Source organism: Schistocerca serialis, chromosome 7 (assembly GCF_023864345.2).
Source record: "Schistocerca serialis cubense isolate TAMUIC-IGC-003099 chromosome 7, iqSchSeri2.2, whole genome shotgun sequence".
In the NCBI taxonomy this organism is placed as follows: Eukaryota; Metazoa; Arthropoda; class Insecta; order Orthoptera; family Acrididae; genus Schistocerca; species Schistocerca serialis.
In genome coordinates, this window is record NC_064644.1 from 525,577,860 (window position 1) to 525,600,141 (window position 22,282).

Genomic DNA, 22,282 nt, shown 5'->3' on the forward strand with positions numbered 1-22,282 from the left:
GCCTTGCTTTGGCACACCGCTCTTCGGACGACGCATCAAGGATGATCAGTGACATCTTAGTTGTAGGTTTAAAACATGGATTTTGTGCCCATTATAATACTGATCACAAATTGTCATTCATACCTACGACAGCCACAGCAGGGTTCTTTGGATTGGCAGTCAGGTACAACTGGAGACCATCAGCGAATAAGTGGTAGTCACAAGAGTGATGCACAGATGAAATGTCATTGACATAAAGCGAGAAAAGCGAGATGGACTCACGAGTGAAACCCCGGAGGACAGCTGAGAGCACACGGCTCCGTGATGACTTCTCCTGTCCACAGGTGACACGTTGATATTCGGTTTTGAAGTCGCTATCGGATGACAATACTGCAATGTTTGAGAAAATCGCCTGTTTCAATTTAATAAGCAAAAATGAAAGACATAATATCTTTGCACATAAAGTAGATAGGTCTGAAAGAAACAGAAAAAAAATGTTTGGTAAATAACACACATTTACTGCATGATGGATTTAAAACGATGCGTATACGTGAAGGCACAAAGTACCACAATAGTACAGTCTGTCACTAGCAAAAACTGGTAAAGTGAAACCTTCCTTTTCAGCCTTAACGCCAACTTCAGTTAAAGCTCTTATAAAATATTAACACTTGCTTGATCATTGTACTGTAATTCTTAAAAGCAATCTAATTTAGTTCTCCAAACACATTGAAAAAGACCAGTAGTTTTCGAAACTCTATGCTAAACTGCATATGGCACATAAATAAATATTCGGAGTTTTGTGTTCTTCCATTTGTCTAAAAGTTCGTCCCTTGGATGGTTTACGAAATACTACTGGTGCAATTACGTGGGACAACCACTGTAAACCATTTCTCTCCTGTCGCTTTCATTTCTCCTGACAATCCATCGTGTTAACAGGCCAGTCCCCTGCCCCTTCCTTCCTCCACAGCCCACAGATGTGTAGTTAAGAGCCTTTCCCGTCCACCTGTCCTATAACACCAGCGTCTCATTTATACTCAAGCGGCATAGAAACTGGTATTGGCATGCGTATTCAAATAACAGGCAGAACGCGGCGCTGCGGTCGGCAGCGTTTACATAAGACAAGTGTCTGGCGCAGTTGTTGGATCGGTTACTGCTGCTACAATGGCAGGTCATCAAATAGATTTAAATGAGTTTGAACGTGGTGTTGTAGTCGGCGCACGAGCGATGGGACACAGCATCTCCGAGGTAGCGATGAAGTGGGGGATGTTCCGTACGACAATTTCACGAGTGTACAGTGAACATCAGGAATCCTGTAAAACATCAAATCTCCGACATCGCTGCGGCCGGAAAGAGATCCTGCAAGAACGGGACCAACAACGGCTGAAGAAAATCGTTCAACATGACAGAAAGGCAACGATTCCACAAACTGCTGCAAATTTCAATGCTGGGCCATCAACAAGTGTCAGCGTGCGAACCATTCTACGAAACGTCATCGATATGGGCTTTCGTAGCCGAAGGCCCGCTCATGTGGACTGTTCATGACTGGAAACATGTTGCTTGGTCGGACGAGTCTCGTTTCAAATTGTATCGAGCGAATCGACGTGTAGGGATATGGAGACAACCTCATGAACCCAGAATGAGATTTTCACTCTGCAGCGGAGTGTGCGCTGATATGAAACTTCCTGGCAGATTAAAAGTGTGTGCCGGGCCGAGACTCGAACTCGGGACCTTTGCCTTTAACGGGCAAGTGCTCTACCAACTGAGCTACCCAAGCACGACTCACGCCCCGTCCTCACAGCTTTAGTTCTGCAAGTACCTCGTCTCCTACCTTCCAAACTTTACAGAAGCTCTCCTGCGAACCTTGCAGAACTAGCACTCCTGAAAGAAAGGATATTGCGGAGACATGGCTTAGCCACAGCCTTGGGGATGTTTCCAGAATGAGATTTTCACTCTGCAGCGGAGGTAGAGCACTTGCCCGCGAAAGGCAAAGGTCCCGAGTTCGCGTCTCGGCTCGGCACACAGTTTTAATCTGCCAGGAAGTTTCATATCAGCGCACACTACGCTGCAGAGTGAAAATTTCATTCTGGAAACATCGCCAAGGCTGTGGCTAAGCCATGTCTCCGCAATATCCTTTCTTTCAGGAGTGGTAGTTCTGCAAGGTTCGCAGGAGAGCTTCTGTAAAGTTTGGAAGGTAGGAGACGAGGTACTGGCAGAAATAAAGCTGTGAGGACGGGGCGTGAGCCGTGCTTGGGTAGCTCAGTTGGTAGAGCACTTGCCCGCGAAAGGCGAAGGTCCCGAGTTCGAGTCTCGGCCCGGCACACAGTTTTAATCTGCCAGGAAGTTTCAACCTCATGAATCCATGACCCTGCTTGTCAGCAGGGAACTGTTCAGGCCGGTGGAGGCTCTGTTATGGTGTGGGACGTGTGCAGTTGGAGTGATATGGGACCTCTCTTACGTCTGGATACGACTCCGACAGGTGACATGGACGTTAGCATCCTGTCTGACCACCTGCGTCCATTCATGTCCATTGTGCATTCCGACGAACGTGGGCATTTATAGCAGAACAATGCGACACCCTACACGCCCAGAACTGCTGCAGAGTGGCTTCAGTAAAACTCTTCTGAGTTTAAACACTTCCGCTGGCCACCAGACTCCCAAGACATTAACATTATTTGGAATATCTACGATGCCTGGCAACGTGCTGTCCGGAAGAGATCTCCACCCCCTCGTACTCTTACGGATTTATGGATAACCTTGCATGATTCATGGAGTCAGTTCCCTACAGCACTACTTTAGACATTAGTCGAGTCCCTGCCTCGTCGTGTTGCGGCACTTCCGCGTGCTCGCGGGGGCCCTACACGATATTAGGCAGGTGTACCAGTTTCTTTGGCTCTTCAGTGAATCAATGCTTGCAGTGTGCTACTATATAAACGATTTTCACGACTGTTTTTGTCACGAGAGGTATGATTTTACGTTAGCTAGCAAATGTTGGAATCTGAAGGGTTTCTATACTTTTACTGATAATGCCGTGTTTAGAATTACACGATAATGTGGTGCTATTCCCGTGTTTTCTTCTTGTGCAGTGCTGTTGTCATTGCTGGCGAGCTGTGAGGCGCAGTGCCCATCCATCTGCACCCGAGAATTCCGCCCACTTACGGCTCGCTGCAAGGGAGGCGTCACCAAGAAATTCAACAACCCCTGTCTCATGGAAGTGCACAACTGTCAGCAGAAAGACGGTACTTATTTCTGGTCTCCATAGGTCTCCATTGGGTAAAAACGCTCTTAAAATACAAAGCTGTACCTATCTGATTAACTATGAACCAGTCATCGCCCCTCCCCAAATTTTTTAAAGAATCGAACATACATGTATAAAACAGCTTCAGGCGCCTGACTACTTACGTTTAAAATTTGTTGGAAGACACTAAGTACACTCATTATGAAACACTTGATGAGTATAGTCGGAATAATTTTCGCTTCGTTTTAACTAAAGCTAGTTTTTCACGCAACACAGTGTTCATGACCTGATATCTCCTGAACTGTGTGTCGTACAATGATCTAATTTTGCATGTACACTCAGTGGTGTATGCGGATACCATCTGCAAATGTGTTGCGAACAGTTTGTAGAAAAGAAACAATAAATTAAAACGCCTTGATTGACGCTGAGCATTTAAATATCTTGGAAGTAGGATCAATGAGGACTTCATATGTCATCAGGAGATGAAAATCTGAAACAACATTAAGGTCTGAGGAAAAGACTTGACAAGTAAATTTCCTTTACTTTACGTCTATGGTCACAAACTTTTTGTCATCAGACCATCGGTTTCGGAGCATAATGACCATCTTCAGATCTGCAGCAAAATAGGGAAAAACATAAATACACTAGCAGATTGTCTACACCCTAAAACAATAAAATAGACCATAATGATAAGTACTACTGACATACATAAACATTCTTGCGCTTTATGTTTGAAGAGGCATACTTATTTTATAAAATCATGTCCTAATGTACTGCAGCCAGTGTGGCATCGTCAAATGTTAATCGCACCAGCGTCGTCAAATATATATAAGTAACAGCATATGCAAGAGTCGTCTTGTCAGCAGCACTATTGTTCAAAACAAACTGCCGTACAGTAGCCACAAAATGTTTGTGTTGTTAAGTCCACCAGATGTCGCTACTGTGGGTATACACATAGTCTTCAATGACTAATTGCACAACATAAAATAAAAGGGGGGGGATACAATCGGTAAAGTCTGTAATGGGCTTGTAAGATGCATTACAGTAATAAAAAGCGATGAAATATAACACGGCAAAAGACAATGTTAAAAAGAAGAAGAGATAAGAGACAGTAATTGGCACATGCTCAAGAGCCAATATTATAGATAATGACATAAACAGTAAACAGCTTTCATAATACACAGAATAATATAAAACACTATCAAACAAATAGCTACAAAAATGGTTCAAATGGCTCTAAGCACTATGGGACTTAACATCTGAGGTCATCAGCCCCTAGACTTAGAACTACTTAAACCTAACTAATCTAAGGACATCACACATAACCATGCCCGGGGCAGGATTCGAACCTGCGACCGTAGCAGCAGCGCGATTCCGCACTAAAGCGCCTAGAACCACTCGCCTACAGCGGCCGGCTCAAATAGCTACAGAAGCAATGAAAGAAAACGTACTTCCGCACATAATCAGCGCCCTGTGTTAGCGCTAACGCCAGAATTACGCATAGGAAAGAAGTGGTTGGAGGAACGTGACCCCAGAGGACCCCTCGTACCCTGCGGCAAGCCGTTGCAAGAAAAGAATGATAAAACTCCGTACCAGTGCATGAGCAAGATTATCTAGTTAATGCATTAATCTATAATATTGGCACTTGATCATATGTCAATCTATGCATCTTTCAACACGATCGAGCACGCACCTGTTCATAATGTACGGCCTGTAATGGACTGGCCTGCACAGAGTCCTTACCTGGATCCTATAGAACACCTTCGGGATGTTTTGGAACACCGACTTCGTGCCAGGCGTCACCGACCGACACCGATACCTCTTCTCAGTGCAGCACTCCGTGAAGAATGGGCTGCCATTCCCCAATAAATGTTCCAGCTCTTGATTGAATGTATGGGTGCTATAGTGGAAGCTGTTATCAAGGCTATTCCAGCATTACCGATGGAGGGTTCCGCGAACTTGTAAGTCATTTTGAGCCAGGTGTTCGGATACTTTTGATCACATAGTATATACACCTTGACGGCAATTAACGATCATTCAGTGCAGATGCACTCTTAGTCTGACCTTTTCCGGGAATCAAAGTGTGACTGCGACCCATGAGGGTAATGGACAGGAGACGCTACGTATGTACAGTGTGACAAGTTGGAAAATTGGGTTGGACGTGAAGCTTGCTCAGATAGCCGAAGAATTGAAGTCGACCACTCGCGTAAGGCTGAAACCCGTGCTAGAGTCAAATTTTGTCACCTCTGAATTTACTTCAGTGCTTGACAGCAGCTAATGTTTGAATTTCAGTTTCATCATCAAAGTCCTGTGAACGTTTTTAACCTGCTGCGTGAAACGCACGTCGAATTTAAGTTCTGGATAATGAAGATTTATTTGAAGTGAAAGATGTGCTGTTTGCAAGCATATTATATATACATCATAACGCAGAAATGCGTGGGGACATAGCACATGGGTATGAGAGCTCCAACAGTTCCGAAAAGCCGTGTGCATCAACTGAAGAAACTACAAATCAAATTGAAGATACACCTTCACCCCCAAAAATATCACTCCCAAATGTGCTATGAAATATTGATGACCGGGTGTTTCACAAAATTTGCGGGAGTTATTATAATAATGGTTACAATGCTTGTTGTTATTGTTATTGTTGGGGTTGTTGTGATCTTCAGACCAAAGATTGGTTTGACGCTGCTCTCTAGGTTAGAGGCAGATCGACTCTCTTCATTTCTCAGTCACCACTACAACCTACATTCTTTTGAACCTGTCTACAGCACTCATGCCTAAATCTCTGTCTACAATTGCAATCTCACACACGTTCCTGCCTTACCAGAGGGACTATTTCTTGATGTGTGCTATTAACCGATCCCTACTTCTAGTCAAATTTCATTTTTCCGCAATTCTATTCAGTTCTCATTAGTTATTAGATCCACTCATCTCATCCTCAGCACTCTTCTGTAGAGTCACAATTCAAAAGATTCTCTTCTCCTCTCAACTGCTTACCGTGCACTTTTTACTTCTGTATAAAGCTACTCTCCAGATAAAAACTCCCAGCATATACTTTCTAACACTATATTAGTTTTTAACAAATTCCTCTTTTTCAGAAATGCTTTGCTGGCTATTTCCAGTATGCATTTTATATCCTATCTTCTCCTGAGGTGGAAGGGAGCTACCTGTGCAGCGACGTGTTCTCACGTTCAAATGGCTCTGAGCACTATGCGACTTAACTTCTGAGGTCATCAGTCCCCTAGAACTTAGAACTACTTGAACCTAACTGACCTAAGGACATCACACACATCCATGTCCGAGGCAGGATTTGAGCCTGCGACCGTAGCGGTCACGCGGTTCCATACTGGAGCGCCTAGAACCGCACGGCCACACCGGCCGGCCTGTTCCCATGTTTTCTTGGCTAAACTGACATTCTTTGCAAGTTGTGCGGCCTTCCGAGCGAGTGAATTAAGCAATTCCGAAATTTTACAAACGCAGTGGGAATGTGGAGCGCAGTGCACAGTTATAAGATACTAAAAATCCGTTATATTTCCATTCGTTCCAGAAGAAGAGAACTTAATGTTGAAATTCGTAAAACAAATCGTTCTAATGATTGCATTTGCAATACTTAACTTGTTTTTCACTTTTTATTCTAGGTTGCGTGGTGATATGATCCTGTCAGCACAGCTGATTGTGAATCCCTTGGAAAGGAGACTTCACTCTGCATGCTGTTATAATTTATTTTGCGTTGACATGTTTGTGTCTGAGATAAAATTAGGCAAAGAATTAGATATTTCTGTCTCTTAATGTATTACTGATTTATCCAAAATTTGATTATATGTTTCCAAAACTACCCATCGCATATTTCTCTTTTAGTAGTCTACTACGCTGTGTGTTTCACGTATAGACGATCGTATGCATTCTTGTACCAATGATTATGTTTTGGAATAAATAATTACCAATTTATTCCTGTTTCCTTGTCACCGAAAAGTTCATGTTTAAGGATTCTATTACTGTCTTGCTACTGTGTGCACAGCGCAATAGGCATTTAACTTCATGAACCCTTACATCTTCTCTGCCTTCGGCAGACACAGTAGTCGATGAGAGTCGCTAATGTTATCAGCAAACACACACTTTTATAGGTCTTTGTATGCCTTACAGGTCAGAAGGTAAGTGACGGCCTGAAAATACTGAGAGAACTGGCTGCATGTCTTATTATGTGTGATGTGACTGCTATTTCTCTTTAGGCGTCACGTTTATAGGTACAAAGTGTTCAGTTAACAGACTGAGCCACGTATGCTCATTGCATGTTACTTGGCTATAAGGGATGTTAAATCCACATTCTTGAAATTAGATCATTAGCTTGTAGAAATGAAGTTGAATAATCAAATTCACTTAAATACACACTTATACCCACTATTCTTTCCATTGTGCAAAGCAAGTAGTAACCGCCTTTAATATGTTCCTTTCCACTTTTTGAAATAGAGTCAACTTGCGTTAGGTATCATTTCTTGGATATAAACTTTACGTGAAAATCGTGGATCTAAACTTTACGTGAAAAATGTGTCATCATGTATCGGTACGATCCCTCGGGTGTCAAAGTTGGCAACAGAATTGCAACATTTGCATCAAATGCTAACATCAGTCGTGTGGGATTCGGCGAACCCGATGGAGCGTGCGCACTGAGCCACACGCCACGTAGCTCCGAACCACGAGCTCCCTCTGCCGCTGCGATCTAGAATGGCCGGCAGTAGCGGCACGGCCCATTCACACTGGGAGCCTTTTCATTATGTGACACTACAGAGGTGCTGCCTCGTTGCGTCTCCAGACTGTCATTCATGCATTAGTTTAGCCTCATCCTTGTTTCTATTGTGTCCTGTGGGTGAAGGATGTGGCACTGATAATCGCAAAACCACGTCATACACTTAAGTCAATTTTACATGATGAATTCTCTTTGGATTGGAGTTAGTTTAAGTTTCTCTTACGGTGTCCTGCATTGAATTGGACAAAATCTTATTGAAATGTCAGTAACAATGTCCCTTTCGATTTCCCCCAAGACTAAACAACATGACATTCTGATAGCCCACATGAGTAGCTACATATCTTATTCTGTAGCTGTCATCTGCAGTCCCAATTACTTCAGTGCTGGCATGATACACACCTCCTACTCATTAATCCCTTGTTTTTTCGTCTCTGACACATCCTTAATATCAAAGACATTGCGTCCTGGTCGATAAGATACGAATAAATATTTAATCACTTTCAGTGGTTTGTAAAAATTGTTTTCTCTCACTTGTCATTGATGCTCGATGTGTAGATCACGGTAGGAGACATGAAACTATATATTTCAGGAACATATGATTGGAAAAAAATAGACTGAATAGAATACCTAGTCATTTTGTATAAAATTTGTGGATTGCATTGTACTTGACGTAATCTGTGGCTACAATTCAAAATAACACCCAGTCCAGTGACTACTGGGGTTAACTATAACGAGCACAATCTTGGTAAACGTAGGTATTTTCCATTGGAAAATTAACTAATCTACGAACATTGCATATGCAGTCACCAAACTGCTCAATTCTAGAGCAGACGATATCTACAGTTTCTCTAACTTTATGATTAAAAAAAGTAATTACAGTTAGCTGGTCTCTGTATTCCGTCACACATCAGATGTGAAAACCAGACACAGTTCCCTATCAACTATCGTGTTGCCGAGGTATAAGAAAGGAGACAGAAACTCAGTTGAAAGAAAAGAGCCTACTGTAATAGTGCCAGTAATTTCAAAAACTATCGGAGCCATCTTTAAATAAAAGCTGGCAAGGATATTGAAATGAGCTGCCTGCCATTAAGACAATTCAATGTATCATATTTTCGATCTTGTTATGTTTTCAAAATAACCCATGCCATACTACATTTCATCACGACGTACAAGGCCTTTGATACTTTATCACAGAGTATTTTAATAACTATGCTTGACCACCATAGATTAAATGCCTGTGTACTATCCCCCACAAGACTTATACTCTGACATGTGTAAGTGGGCTGTTTAGGTTTTTATGTTGGTAACGCCACGTAGCGCTCTGTATGAAAATCACTGACAGTGCTGTGTGCAGTCTGTGGCTGGTTGGACTCATTGTTGAAATATTCGCTGGTGTAGTGTTGGGCAATAGGATGCGAACAGCACGTAGCGTTGGGCAGTTGGAGGTGAGCCGCCAGCAGTGGTGGATGTGGAGAGAGAGACGCCAGAGTCTTGAGAGATCACTCGCTATAAGAGGACGATCTGGACATGTGTCCGCCAGAAAAAGGAAATTTGTAAAGATGGATGTCTCATATATATATATATATATATATATATATATATGTGCCCACGACATTACCACGTGAACATTCGACTTGCTTCGCCGTTTTCGAGATGCTCGTTCGCAGGCTCTGCGTAATAATGTGCCTATCAGTAGTTAGTGCCTTCAGTAGTTAGAATCTTTTATTTAGCTGGCAGTATTGACGCTCGCTGTATTGCAGTAGTTAGAGTAACGAAGATTTTTGTGAGGTAAGTGATTCATGAAAGGTATAGGTTATTGTTAGTCAGGGCCATTGTTTTTTTAGGGATTATTGAAAGTCAGATTGCGTTGCGCTAAAAAAATATTGATTGTCAGTTTAGTGATTTTCAGAATAAGTAAAGAGAGAAATATGTGAGTACGTTCAGTTTTGCTCAACTGTTTGAGCATCAAATAATGTAAGAGGTTTACCAGCACAGTCATTCATAATTTTTCTAATGGGAGGTTTCAAATGATCTGACAGATTATTGAGTTATTTAAAGCGGTAAGCATTCAGATGACACTTACATCTCTCACAGATATGAATGCTATGGTTCAAATAATTTACCTCATAATGAGGGAGGTACCCTAATAGTTCAACGATTAACAGCTAAACGGTAAAACTGCACGTACTGTATACAGGGTGAAAAGTATTTAAACCGACAAACTCTGGGAGGTTGTAGGGGACATCAAAACAAATATTTTTCCCTAATGTCATTTTTTCCTATTAGGAGTATTTCTCTGGCGGCTAATTAATTAAACCAACAAACACTTTTCCATTTTTTTATGACCAAGAGACAACACATTACCACAACCAAGTTTCAGTTACAGTAGATTTTCAAAAATGCCGAACCATCGGTCCAGGAATCGACGCACACGACGACTGAAATGTGCCGGCGCCCCGTCATGTTGCAACCACACGCGTTGTCTTGTAGGGAGCGGGACGCCTTCCAGCAATTCTGGCGAGGAAATTGTAATATTCCCTGCCATTTAATGGCGTAGGTAGCAGATACGGCCCAATTAAACAATCCCCAACAACACCGATCCACACATTAATGAACAACCGCACGTGATGAGCGCTAGTAACTGTGACGTGTGGGTTATCCTCACTCCAAACATGCGAATTGTGCATGTTGAAGACTCCATCACGCCCGGACGTTGTTTCATCGGTAAACAACACAGAGGATGGAAATGTAGGTTGCATTTCACACTGTTCCAGGTACCACTGCGAAAACTGTGCTCTGGGATGATAAGTAACTGGTTCCATGTTGTGGACACGCTGTAACTGAAATGGGCGTAACAATTGCTCTCGAAGTACTGTTCGTACATTCGTCTGATTCGTCCCCATGTTACGTGCAATTGCACGAGTGCCGATTGAAGGATCCCGCTCCACATGCTGCAAGACAGCTTCCTCAAATTGCAGCGTTCTTACCGTGCGATGGCGTCCCTGTCCAGGTAACCTGCTAAATGACCCGGTCTCACGCAGACGTTGGTACACTGCAGCAAAGGTCGTATGATGCGGGATACGGTGATTAGGATATTGTTGTTGATAAACCCGCTGTGCAGCTCGTCCGTTGCGGTGCGCTACGTAGTACGCACCAACCATATCAGTGTTCTCGCTCCAGGTGTATCGCTCCATTAGTAAACAGAGATAACGCACTATTACTGGTGGACAGTAGTTGCCTACAACAGAAGATCGTAATACGGCCTCCACCGGTTTAAATACTCCTCATAGGAAAAAATGACATTAGGGAAAAATATGTTTTTATGTCCCCTACAACCTCCCAGAGTTTGTCGGTTTCACTACTTTTCGCCCTGTATATCCTCCCTTCACGTCATGGAATGTTGAAATTGGCGTGCCAGGTCTTGCGAAAAAGTCATTGAGATTGTTGTATATTCATCTCAACGATAAGCTAGAGTGCGTGATCAGAAGTATAAGGGCACACTTACACTGATAAGCCAAAACATTACGACCACTGCCCACCGCGCCGTTGAATGCCGCTTGGTGGCGTTGCGGGCAAGTGACGCGGTAGCAAGCGGAGCAGACACAGATGGGGTATCACCCAAGCGAAGATGGTGCGAATGCGGCAATCCATTCAGATAATCGAGTTTTGACAAAGGGCACACTATTATTACTCAGAGCCTGCGAACAGGCGTCTCGAAAACGGCGAAGCAAGTCGAATGTTCACGTGATACTGTCGTGAGCATCTACAGAAAGAGGTAAAAGGATATTGAAACTACGATTAGGCACTTAATGGTTGGATGCCCACGGCTCTTCACAGAAAGTGGGGTTCAGTTGCTTGTCTGCTTTGCGAAGTAGGATAGGTGGTGATCTGCGGCATCTCTGCTGAACGAGCACATCGCTGGTGCACACACAAGTGTTTCATTGTTCAACAGGGAGCTCCATCGCAGACCGCCCCTACGTGTCCACATGTTGACCCAGCGACATAGTGATTCACGACTGTTGCGGGCACCGTCGATCAAGGGAAACGGGTCGGCTCTTCGGGTGAATCAGAATTTTGCTACACTAGGTCGGTGGTCGCCTCCACAAACGCCGTCACCGACCTAAAGGGCGGTTCGAAACGTACAGCGCGTCACGGACACAGACTGGTGGAAGCAGTATTGTGCTATGGAAGGCATTCTCCTGCGCTTGCACGGGACCTGTGGTAGCAATGGCAGACACGCTGACAGCTGCGAATCACCTGCATTACTTCATGCTTGATATCTTTCAGCAGTACAATTATCCGTGTCTCGGCGTCTGACCATAAAACAGTGGTTTGAGCAGCATTATTGTGAACTCACGTTGATGTCTCAGAGTCCAAATTCTAAATTTGCCTGACGTAAATCCTAGCAAACCCATATGGGTCGGCATCCGGAGCCATCGTCGCATACGCAAATCAGCGGCCCGTTATTTACGCGAATTACATGACCTGTGCATAGACTTCTAATGCCACATACCTCCACAAACCTACCAACAAACTAACGGATCAGTGATACGCAGAATCAGCGATGTATTTCGTTCTAAGGACGGACAAACTTGGTCCCAAGAAATAAGTAGAATTCTCAGCAACATATGTAGTAGTTCACTGAAACAGGGCAGTTTTCCAGTAGACTGAAATGCGCTGTTGTTAAACCATTGCATAAAAAAGGGGATAGGTCTGATGCTAACAACTACCGCCCAATCTCACTTCTGACAGTTTTATCCAAAATTCTTGAAAAAGTAATGTATTCAATAGGAGTATCACATTTGTAAACATGAAGTACTAACAAAATGTCAATTTGGCTTACAGAAAGGCTTTTCAACACAAAATACTATATATGCTTTCACTTCTCAAATATTAAATGCATTGAATATCTGATCACCCTTTGGGATATTTTGTGATCTCTCAAAAGCTTTTGATTGTGTCAATCATGAAATTCTTCTAGATAAGCTTAAGTATGATGGTATGAGTGGAACAGCGCACAAACGGTTTAATTCGTATATAACTGGAAGAATGCAGAAGGTTGAAATTAATAGTACAGAGTCTGCAAAAATCAGCAAAGTCCTCTAACTGGGGAGGTATCAAGAATGGTGTTCAACATGCTTCAGTCTTGGGTCCCTTATTGTTCTTAATATATATTAATGACTTGCCGCTCTATATTCATGAAGGTGCAAAGCTAGTTCTTTTTTCTGATGATACAAGTATAGTTATCACACCTAACGAACATGAATCACCTGAGGGAATTGCAAATAATATCTTTCAGAAAATCATTATGTGGTTCTCTGCAAATGGACTCTCACTAAATTTTGAGAAAGCAGTTTATACAATTCTGTACAGTAAATGGCATAACATCATTGATAAATATAGTCTATGAAGTCTGCTGCTAAGGCAGAATATTTGAAATTTATGGGTGTATGCATTTATGAGAAATTGAATTGGAAGAAACACATCGCTGATCTGCTGAAACGGTTAGGTTCATCTACTTATGCTGTTAGGGTTATTGCAAATTTCGGCTATAAATATATCAGTAAACTCCTTTCATATGGCATATTTTGGGGCGTCATTAAGAGAGAAAGTATTCATTGCACAAAAGCGTGTAATCAGAATAATGGCTGGAGCCCATCAAATATCACATTGCACACATTTATTTTAAGGAACTCAGAATATTCACAGCACCTTCGCGATACGTATATTCACTTATGAGTTTTGTTATTCCTCCAGCCGGAGGTTCGAGTCCTCCCTCGGGCATGGATATGTATGTTTGTCCTTAGTGTTAGTTTAAGTAGTGTGTTCGTCTAGGGACCGATGACCTCAGCAGTTTGGTCCCTTAGGAATTCACACACATTTGAACATTTGAGTTTTGTTACTAATAACCCATCCCATTTCAAAAATAACAGCGAGGTGCATAGCTACAACATCAGAAGAAAGGATGATCTTTATTATTCTGGATTAAATCTCACTTTGGCACAGAAATGGTTGGAGTATACTGCCACAAAAATCTTTGGTCATTTGCCAAATAGCATTAAAAGTCTGACAGCCAACCAACATTTAGAAACACATGAAAAGAATTTATGAATGACAACTCCTACTCAATAGACGAGTTTTTAGGTATGAAGTAGTAACTGTAAAAACCAATTATTTTGTGTAAAGAAAACTTACATTAAAGTCACACGTTTCACATCATTACGAAATGTATTTATGATCTATGGAACAAGTATTAATGTATGTATGTACGAACAAGCTATTATGCAGGTGGTCATAATGTTTTGCTTCATCAGTGTATATCATGCGCAGTCGACCACCAGATGTCACAAGAGACGCATCCGCCAGTATAAAAGGAGTTGGGGACTACAGTGACGTCAGCTGAGAAGCAGTAGCAACAGAAATAATGTCCACTAACAGAAGTCCGGGTACTTTTGGTCACATTGTATGTACGGAACACCTAAACAAAAAAGGTGTGTAATAAGTTAATGATGATAGCATACCTCAGGAGACAATGATGTCCTGATTTATTAGTCGGTTGGATGAACTATGAACCATTCGAGGGTTGGATTCCCTCTCTTCTTCACCGAAGAGTTTCACTGCCTGGGCTACTCTCAGGGTGCGCCTTCGACGTGGAAGATCCTTGCCGTGTCGTCTGTTTGCCGCCGCCGCCGCTTGGTCGCCGCCTTCCGGTCCTTGCCGCCGCCGCCGCCGCCGCCGCCTGCCGGGGCTCGTCGCCCGTCGCCCCCGCCTGGTCGCCGCCTGCCGGTCCTTGCCGCCGCCGCCGCCGCCGCCGCCGCCGCCGCTGCCTGCCGGGGCTCGTCGCCTGTCGCCCCCGCCTGGTCGCCGCCTGCCGGGGCTCGCCGCCCCCGCCTGGTCGCCGCCTGCCGGTGCCCGCCGCCGCCGCCTGCCGGTGCTCGCAGCCGCCGCCGCCGGTGCCCGCCGCCTGCCGGTGCTCGCCGCCGCCGCCGCCGCCGCCGCCGCCGCCGGTGCCCGCCGCCGCCGCCGCCGCCGCCGCCGCCGCCATCCGGTGCCGCCTGGTCGCCACCATCGCCGCCATCGCCGCCGTCCTGACCCTGGTCTACGGCCGTCTTCGTCTTCATCCGTCTTCGTCTTTGTCTGTCCCCGGTTTCTGTCCTCTCCTCTTCGTTCTGTTCGTTCTTGTTTCTCTCTCCCGTCATGTCCGCCCCCACCACCACTGTCACTACTACCACCACCGCCATTGTCTATACCTCCCCTTCCGCCGCCTCCACCACTATAACTTGGTGTGCCCAGTCCCACCTCCCTCCTTCCATTCCACCTCTCCTCACTGTCCCTTCACCCTCTATCTTTGTCGCCCCCTCTCCCGCTTCTTCCTCCCGCTCCTCTCGTTCTGATCCCTTCCCCCCACTCCCCCAGCCTGTCACTGCAGCTGCAGCTCGGGTGGTGGCCCGTCGGGCCACTGCCCACGCCCAGCTCTCCCCGTCACCTTCGCCATCACCGCCGCCTCTGCCGCCGTCATCGTCATCGTCGCCTTCACCGTCACCGTCACCATCTCCGGCGCCGACTCCGGCCCCGGGACCTGCCCCTCCCCGCCACATTCCCGTTGTTCCCATCCCCCACACCTCCTCCACCGCCGTCAAGCGCCCCGGTGGCACCCCTGCTTCCTCTGCTTCCAAAAAGGCTGCACCTCGTCCTCCTTCCCCCACCCTTGATGCCATGGAAGTCTCCCCGCCTGTCCCTGCCCCCTCATCCTCCTCCTCTCTCCCTTCCTCCTACCGCTACCTCCTCTCCCGTCCTGATCCCTCTCTCCTTGAAGCCCGGAACCTCACCCTCTTCCTTCGCCAGCATTGTCCTGGTGCCCCCATCTCCCTCCTCACTCCTCGCCGAGATTCTGTTCTCATCTCCTCCCCCAGCCCAACCCTCCATACTGACATCCTCTCCCGTCTCCCCATCACCCGTTTTGGTCCCAACGCCTCCCTTACCCCTGCTCCTTCTCCATCTCCTACCCGCCAACCCCAACCCCCGCGTCGCCCGCCGACCCTCACCGCCGTGATCACGCGGCTCAGTCCGTCGATCACGGAGGAGGAGGTGTTGGCGGAGCTCCAGGCCCATCCCACGCTGGAGGTGCGGGCGGTCCGCCGCATTTTCAACTCGGCCGGCCCCACCCGCCTTATGCGGGTTTTCTCTGAGGACGCCCCCTCCATTGACCGTCTCCTGAAGGAGGGTGCCCTCCTCTTCCACCAGCGGTACAAGGTCGACCCTTCCCGTTCCCCTCCTCAATCCCTGCGCTGCCAGAGGTGTCTGCGCTATAATGCGCACCCCACAGCTGAGTGCCGCGAGGCCCCCACCTGCCCGCATTGTCGGCAGGCGCACTTCCTCCGGCAGTGCCCTAACCTCCAATCCCCTCCCTCCTGTAATACCTGCAATCTCCCTCATCCCACCTACTCCCAAAAGTGTAAAGCCCAACCCCCTCCAACCACTCCTGAACTCACCGTACCTGTCCGTCCTCTGGACGCCCCCACCCCTCCTGGCAATTCCCTTCGTCCCCCACCCACCGCTGAGGACATCATCAGGTTCCTCACCATCGTCCTCCAGAATGTTCATCCCTTTCAGCGCCCTCACACCCTCCAGCAGATCTCCCTTGCTGCCCGTTCCATCTTCCAACTCAAGATGTACGCCACCTACTCCAACAACCAGGCCCATTTCACCTTCTCCCGTCTTGACACCCTCGTTTAAATCCCAGTCATGGCGCGACAGCAACGTATCCTTTTCAACAACATACGCTCCCTTCCCGCCAACAAAAACCTGTTCCTGCACACCCTTGCCACCCACCGCGTGGATGCCTTCCTCCTCAATGAAACCTTCCTGCAACCCCACCACACAGTCCACACTTCGCCCTACCTCCTCCACCGCTCCGATAATCCCCTCCCGATTGCGCGTGGCGGAGTTGCCATTGGTCACCACCGCCAGATCCCCATTCGGCTCCAACCTCTCCTTCCCGACCCCACCGAACACCTGATCCTTAGTCTCTTCTTCCCCGGCCTTACCGTTACCTGCGCCACCATCTATGTCCGCCCCAACGCTCCTATTCCCTTCGACTTCCTCTCCCACGTCGATCGTACCTTTTCCTCCTACGTGATCGCCGCCGACCTCAACATCCATAGTCGTTCCACTGCCCAGTTACGGCGATGGCATCGGTTCCTCTCCACCCTTCAAGGTGACCTCGTCCCCATCCCCCGGCATACCCGTCCTGAATCCAACTCCACTCCTGATGTTATCCTCTCCTCCCCCAACCTCCTTGGCCGCATCACGGTGGATGTCCTGGAGCCTATTGGTAGCGACCATCTCCCTGTCCTCCTCACCGTTTCAGACGGTCGTCGCCCTCGCCCCGACCCTCGTACTGACCCTCCCCCTAAGTATGTCCACGACTATTCCCGAGCCGACTGGAATGCCTACCGGGATACCCTTTCCACCCAGGTCGATAGCCACCCTCTCACCTACCACCACCCTGACGATGTCACCCATGCCGCCTCCTTTCTCCAGCGGACCTTGTCTGAGGCCGTGGAGGCCCACGTTCCTACTGTCGCCATCCACCCCCACCGTCCTACCTTACCCCCACAGGCCGTTCTCCTCCTCCGTGAATCCCGTCGTCTCTACCGTGCCTTCCTCCGCACGCGTGACCCGGACACACTACGACGCCACCGGCAACTCCAGCGACACGTTCGTAATTTGCTCGCGGCCAAGAAACGCCGGGACTGGCGACAGACATGCACCCGTTTAAATGCAACCCTACCAATCAACTCGTCCAAGTTCTGGTCGGCCTTCCCTCGCCTTACCGGAACTAAACCCTCCCCCTACTATCCTCTTCTCCATGATGATCACCCTTTCCCTGACTCCCTTAGTAAGGCCAATCACTTTGCCTCCTACCTCTCCGATGTATTTTCCGTCCCCGATGATCCCCAGTTCGATTACTCCCTCTTCCCAGATACCCCCGATCGAACTGACACCTCTTCCCCTCCCCTCGCTCCTGGCTTCCAGTACTTGGACAACATTACACACACGGAACTCAATGCCCCTATCACTACACAGGATCTCATTGCTACACTCCGCACAAAACGCAACACCGCTCCTGGTCACGATCGTGCCACCTACCGTCACCTTCGTGAAGCTCCTGTCTCTTTCCTCTCCACCCTGGCCAGGCTCTACAATGTAGTCCTGTCCACCGGTTACTACCCCGACCTGTGGAAAACCTCCCGTATCCTCATGTTCCTTAAACCTGGCAAACCGCCGTCCGCCGTCTCCTCCTACCGTCCCATCAGCCTTACCTCGGTCTTCAGCAAGGTCCTAGAATCTATCCTCACCCGCCGCATCCACCAGCATCTCCGCCAGCACCGCCTCCTTCCCGTCACCCAGTGTGGCTTTCGGCCATCCTTCTCTTCCGACGATCTTCTCCTTCACCTCACTCATCTCCTTTCCGAACAGCTTAATTCCCGTCGCTCCGCCATCTTCCTCTCACTTGACCTCGAACGCGCTTATGACCGCGTCTGGCATTCCGGTCTCCTCTTCAAGCTCCAAACCTTTGCCCTTCCCATTAACTACGTCCGTCTGATCGGTTCCTTTCTCTCCCGCCGTCCTTCCTATGTCACCATCCATAACACCGATTCCTACACCTTTTTCCCCTCCGCCGGTGTGCCCCAAGGCTCCGTCCTCTCCCCCCTTCTGTACCTTTTGTACACGGCGGACATGCCGCCGCCGTCGCCCCCCGTCCACCTTCTCCAGTTTGCCGATGACACCGCCTTCCTCGCCCTTGCCCCCACCCTGCAACGCTCCCAACGCCTTCTCCAATCCCATCTTGACCGGTTCACCGCTTGGTGCAACCAGTGGTTGCTCAAGGTCAATCCCTCCAAAACCCAGGCGATCATTGTAGGCAAAACCACCCCTTCCTTCCGCCTCCTTGATTTCTATCTCACCGTCTATGGCCGTCCTATCGCCCTCACTCCCACCCTTAAGTACCTTGGCGTCACCCTCGACCGTCGCCTCTCCTGGACTCCCCATCTCCAGACAATCCAAGCCAAGGCACGTTCCCGACTCCGTCTCCTCAAGCTCCTTTCCGGCCGCACGTGGGGTCTGGACCCCTCCACAATCCTCCACACCTATAAATCCATCATCCGCCCTATCCTTTGTTACGCCCATCCAGCCTGGATCTCCGCCCCCCCTACCTTCTATAAATCCCTCCAAATCCTTGAACGCCATGCTCTCCGCCTTGCCTATCGCATCCGTCTCCCCTCCCCCACACGGATCCTGTATGATCTCATCCCCTTCCCCCACCTCCTCCTTTTCCTTGAAAGGATACGTATCCTGTACACCTCACGTAAACTTGATCCTCCTCACCCGCTCGTTTCCTCGCTCCTCTCCCACCCCCGCCCGCTGCAGCGCCTGTATTCGCACGTCCCACCCGGTCTCCATCTCTCCACCCTCCATACCCTCTCCCAAGGTGGCTTCCGCCAGCTCCCTCTCCCTGATGATGTCCTCGTCCCCTCCATCTACCCCTCCTATCAACTTTGACCCTGCCCCACCCCCCACTTCCCGTGTCCTTTCCTTTCGGCACCCTCCCTCCCTTCTCTTCTCTTCCCTTCTTTTTCCATCTCCCTGTCCCCTCCCTTCCCCCTCTTCCCCCGGGCTTCCTCTCCCCCTTCCTCCCTCCCCCCTATCTCCCCTGCCCGTGGCATCTCTGCTCTTCCCTCTCGCTCTCCCACTCCCCTTCCTCCTCCTTCTCTCTTGGCAGGTCCCCGGACTCGCACACGTATAGTGAACATTCGCGCGCCGGAGATCGTCGCCTTTTGTGCTTCGTGTGTGTGACGTCATATAGTGTTTTTGGTGTCCGCCATCCCACTCCTACGTTCACTTGTGCCGTCGGACTCACCAGTGTTTTGTGCGCCGTGCCGACGTGTTTTCCGTGTTGTTATCGTCACATGTGAACGACTCCGTGTTTTTGTTATGTCTCTGTGACCTCTCTCTTTTGCCCGTCACTTTGTTCATTGTCATTCACCATGTTTTATACTCTTGTAAAACGCTATGGCTGAAGAGCGGCGTAGTGTGCCGCTGCCAGCCTACCTGAATTGTACAGGTTTTAAAATAACAATAAAGTAAAAAAAAAAAAAAAAAAAAAGAACTATGAACTAATGTAAGACTCCTGGGAAACTCTACTGGCGCTAATAATATTTTCTTCTTTCAGAAGAATATTGTAAGATGCATTTTTGAATAATAGAGCACAATTTCTTGTATAAAAAGACTTCAATGAATGCAAAATATTTGCTTTTCCCAACTTGTACGTATTCCTTGTTTCTGCCAACGTCCAAAAGGAGTGCCTATTTGTACTAAACTTGGGCCAGCGTCCATATTTACGAAACTAGAAATAGAAACTTGATGAATATATCCTAGACAAGACTACACATAATCAAAAATATATCTGCGAACATTGTGGTAACTTGATCGGTAATCTTTTTCGAAAGTGTAAAGCAACTACCAGTCATACAATGATACAGCAATCAGGGATGAAAAGGAATTTGTTCTATTATTATGAGGAGTCTGTGTGTAAGACTGTAAAAGAGCTAACAATTGAAACATAATGTAAGTGAAATGTTGTGTAAGGTCAGTGGATTAATATTAAATGTAAATTTGCGTGCGTTACTTAATTACGTAAGTTGCGTGCGTTACTTAATTACGTAAGACAGCGATCAGCTTTTACGAAAATAATTTTTACAGTGACGACGTCTCATACAACAGCAATGCTGTTTCACTGTGGTTTCACTTGTCTTTGATTTAAGAAATTCTACAGAGGCTTGGGATGCTGTAAAAATTTCAGCTGTAATAAAAATTCCAAACTGAAAAATATGAAACGAACAGTAGCCGAGAAAAGGTTGGCTGTGAAATGAACGTGCGAACCGTGGACGTTGTAAGTTCGCCGACGTCATCGAATACCTATTCGCACTAAAATGTGGTACATAAGTGAAATAAAATAGTCGAGACGAAGCAGGAAACATGAAAAAATAATACACAATGAAAATAACACGCCCACATGTCTGTATTTAATTTCTGCAATTAATTTGTTTCCGTCAGCAAATCACAAAGCCTCTAAAAACATCTGTAAACCATTTCTTCGACTGATACATCAGTCATCAAAGTGCTGCTGGCGTCGTATCGCTCCTGGTAACGTCAGCCTTTGCATTCTGAAACAGAACATAATGCTGAAATTAAATACATTTCCATATTAATGTAATGGACATAATGCGTTTGTTTAGGCTTGTAGAATATTCAATTTAAAATATCAAGCTTGCTGTGAAGTACATTTGTCAAAAAACTGATTCGTTAAGTACTAGAAGAACAAATCTTGTGCTGCAAAAATTGACGTTAAGTCGTAATCATCATTCTCAGCATCATTATTTGACTGAGCGTTAGGATTTCTCTATTCACGAGTTCAAAGTCTAGAATTTTTAAAAGTACATACGACTGTATGAGTTTTCTTCGGCCCATTATGAATGCTGCACAAAGCAGAACGAAAGTTGGACCGCGTCTAATTACCATGAGACCTTCCAAATATCGTCTCCTCCAGTTTCTTCGCAATGAATGGATCTACTGAACTTCCTCCAAAACTAGTGACTATCAGAGAACTCAAATTTCAGCAGTAGATTAAATATATCCAGATTAAAAACAAATTTTAACAGATAAACCATTTTAAGTTACACATTATTTCTACTGTAATATCAGTTTTGTAACTCAGTCTATCCATTCATGGCTGGCAAACGACACAGACTTGGTAATAATAAAGGTAAAAAATGGCATAAGAAGCTGTTTGCAAAGTTTGATGGTAAGTTTCCTCGCAGCTTTGTATGGCTCATAAGTAGCAGGTAATCATTTTCAGTTTTCCATAAACAGTTTTTTGCTAAATTACTCTTAGAGAGGAAAGTATACAGCGTAAATATCCAAAGCATACATGGTGCCCCAAAAGGAATGGTCAACATTAAGTATATGACAGGAACGAGAATTCGGAGCAAAAATGTCCAATAAACATGGGCTCTGAAATGCACATCTTACGAGCTACCAGCAATTCTTCACCTTTGATACTCTGAAAAATCTCTTCTACTGCTAGCTGTTTGCTTTCCATATTTTGGGAGGAGGCAGTATGGATCAAAATAAGGAAAAACTGTCTAGTATATATGGACTCTAAAATGTATACCTTTATAGTTAGGAGAACTTGTTCAGTGGAAGAGATGTGTTTCACAATCGCGAAGATGAACAAGCGCCGGTAGTTCATAAGGTAT

The 22,282-nt window shown here is 46.5% G+C and overlaps 1 long non-coding RNA gene across 2 annotated transcripts in view; it reads right to left on the reverse strand.

Annotated features, from left to right (window-relative positions):
• Positions 1 to 21,027: 21,027 nt before the first annotated feature.
• The window catches only part of LOC126412768 (uncharacterized), a 464,306-nt gene continuing 463,051 nt past the window's right edge, over positions 21,028 to 22,282 (reverse strand). For both annotated transcript variants that reach the window (XR_007575338.1, XR_007575337.1), the window contains exon 3: positions 21,028 to 21,190. This is a non-coding gene — a long non-coding RNA (uncharacterized LOC126412768). The remainder of the gene's footprint in view (positions 21,191 to 22,282) is intronic.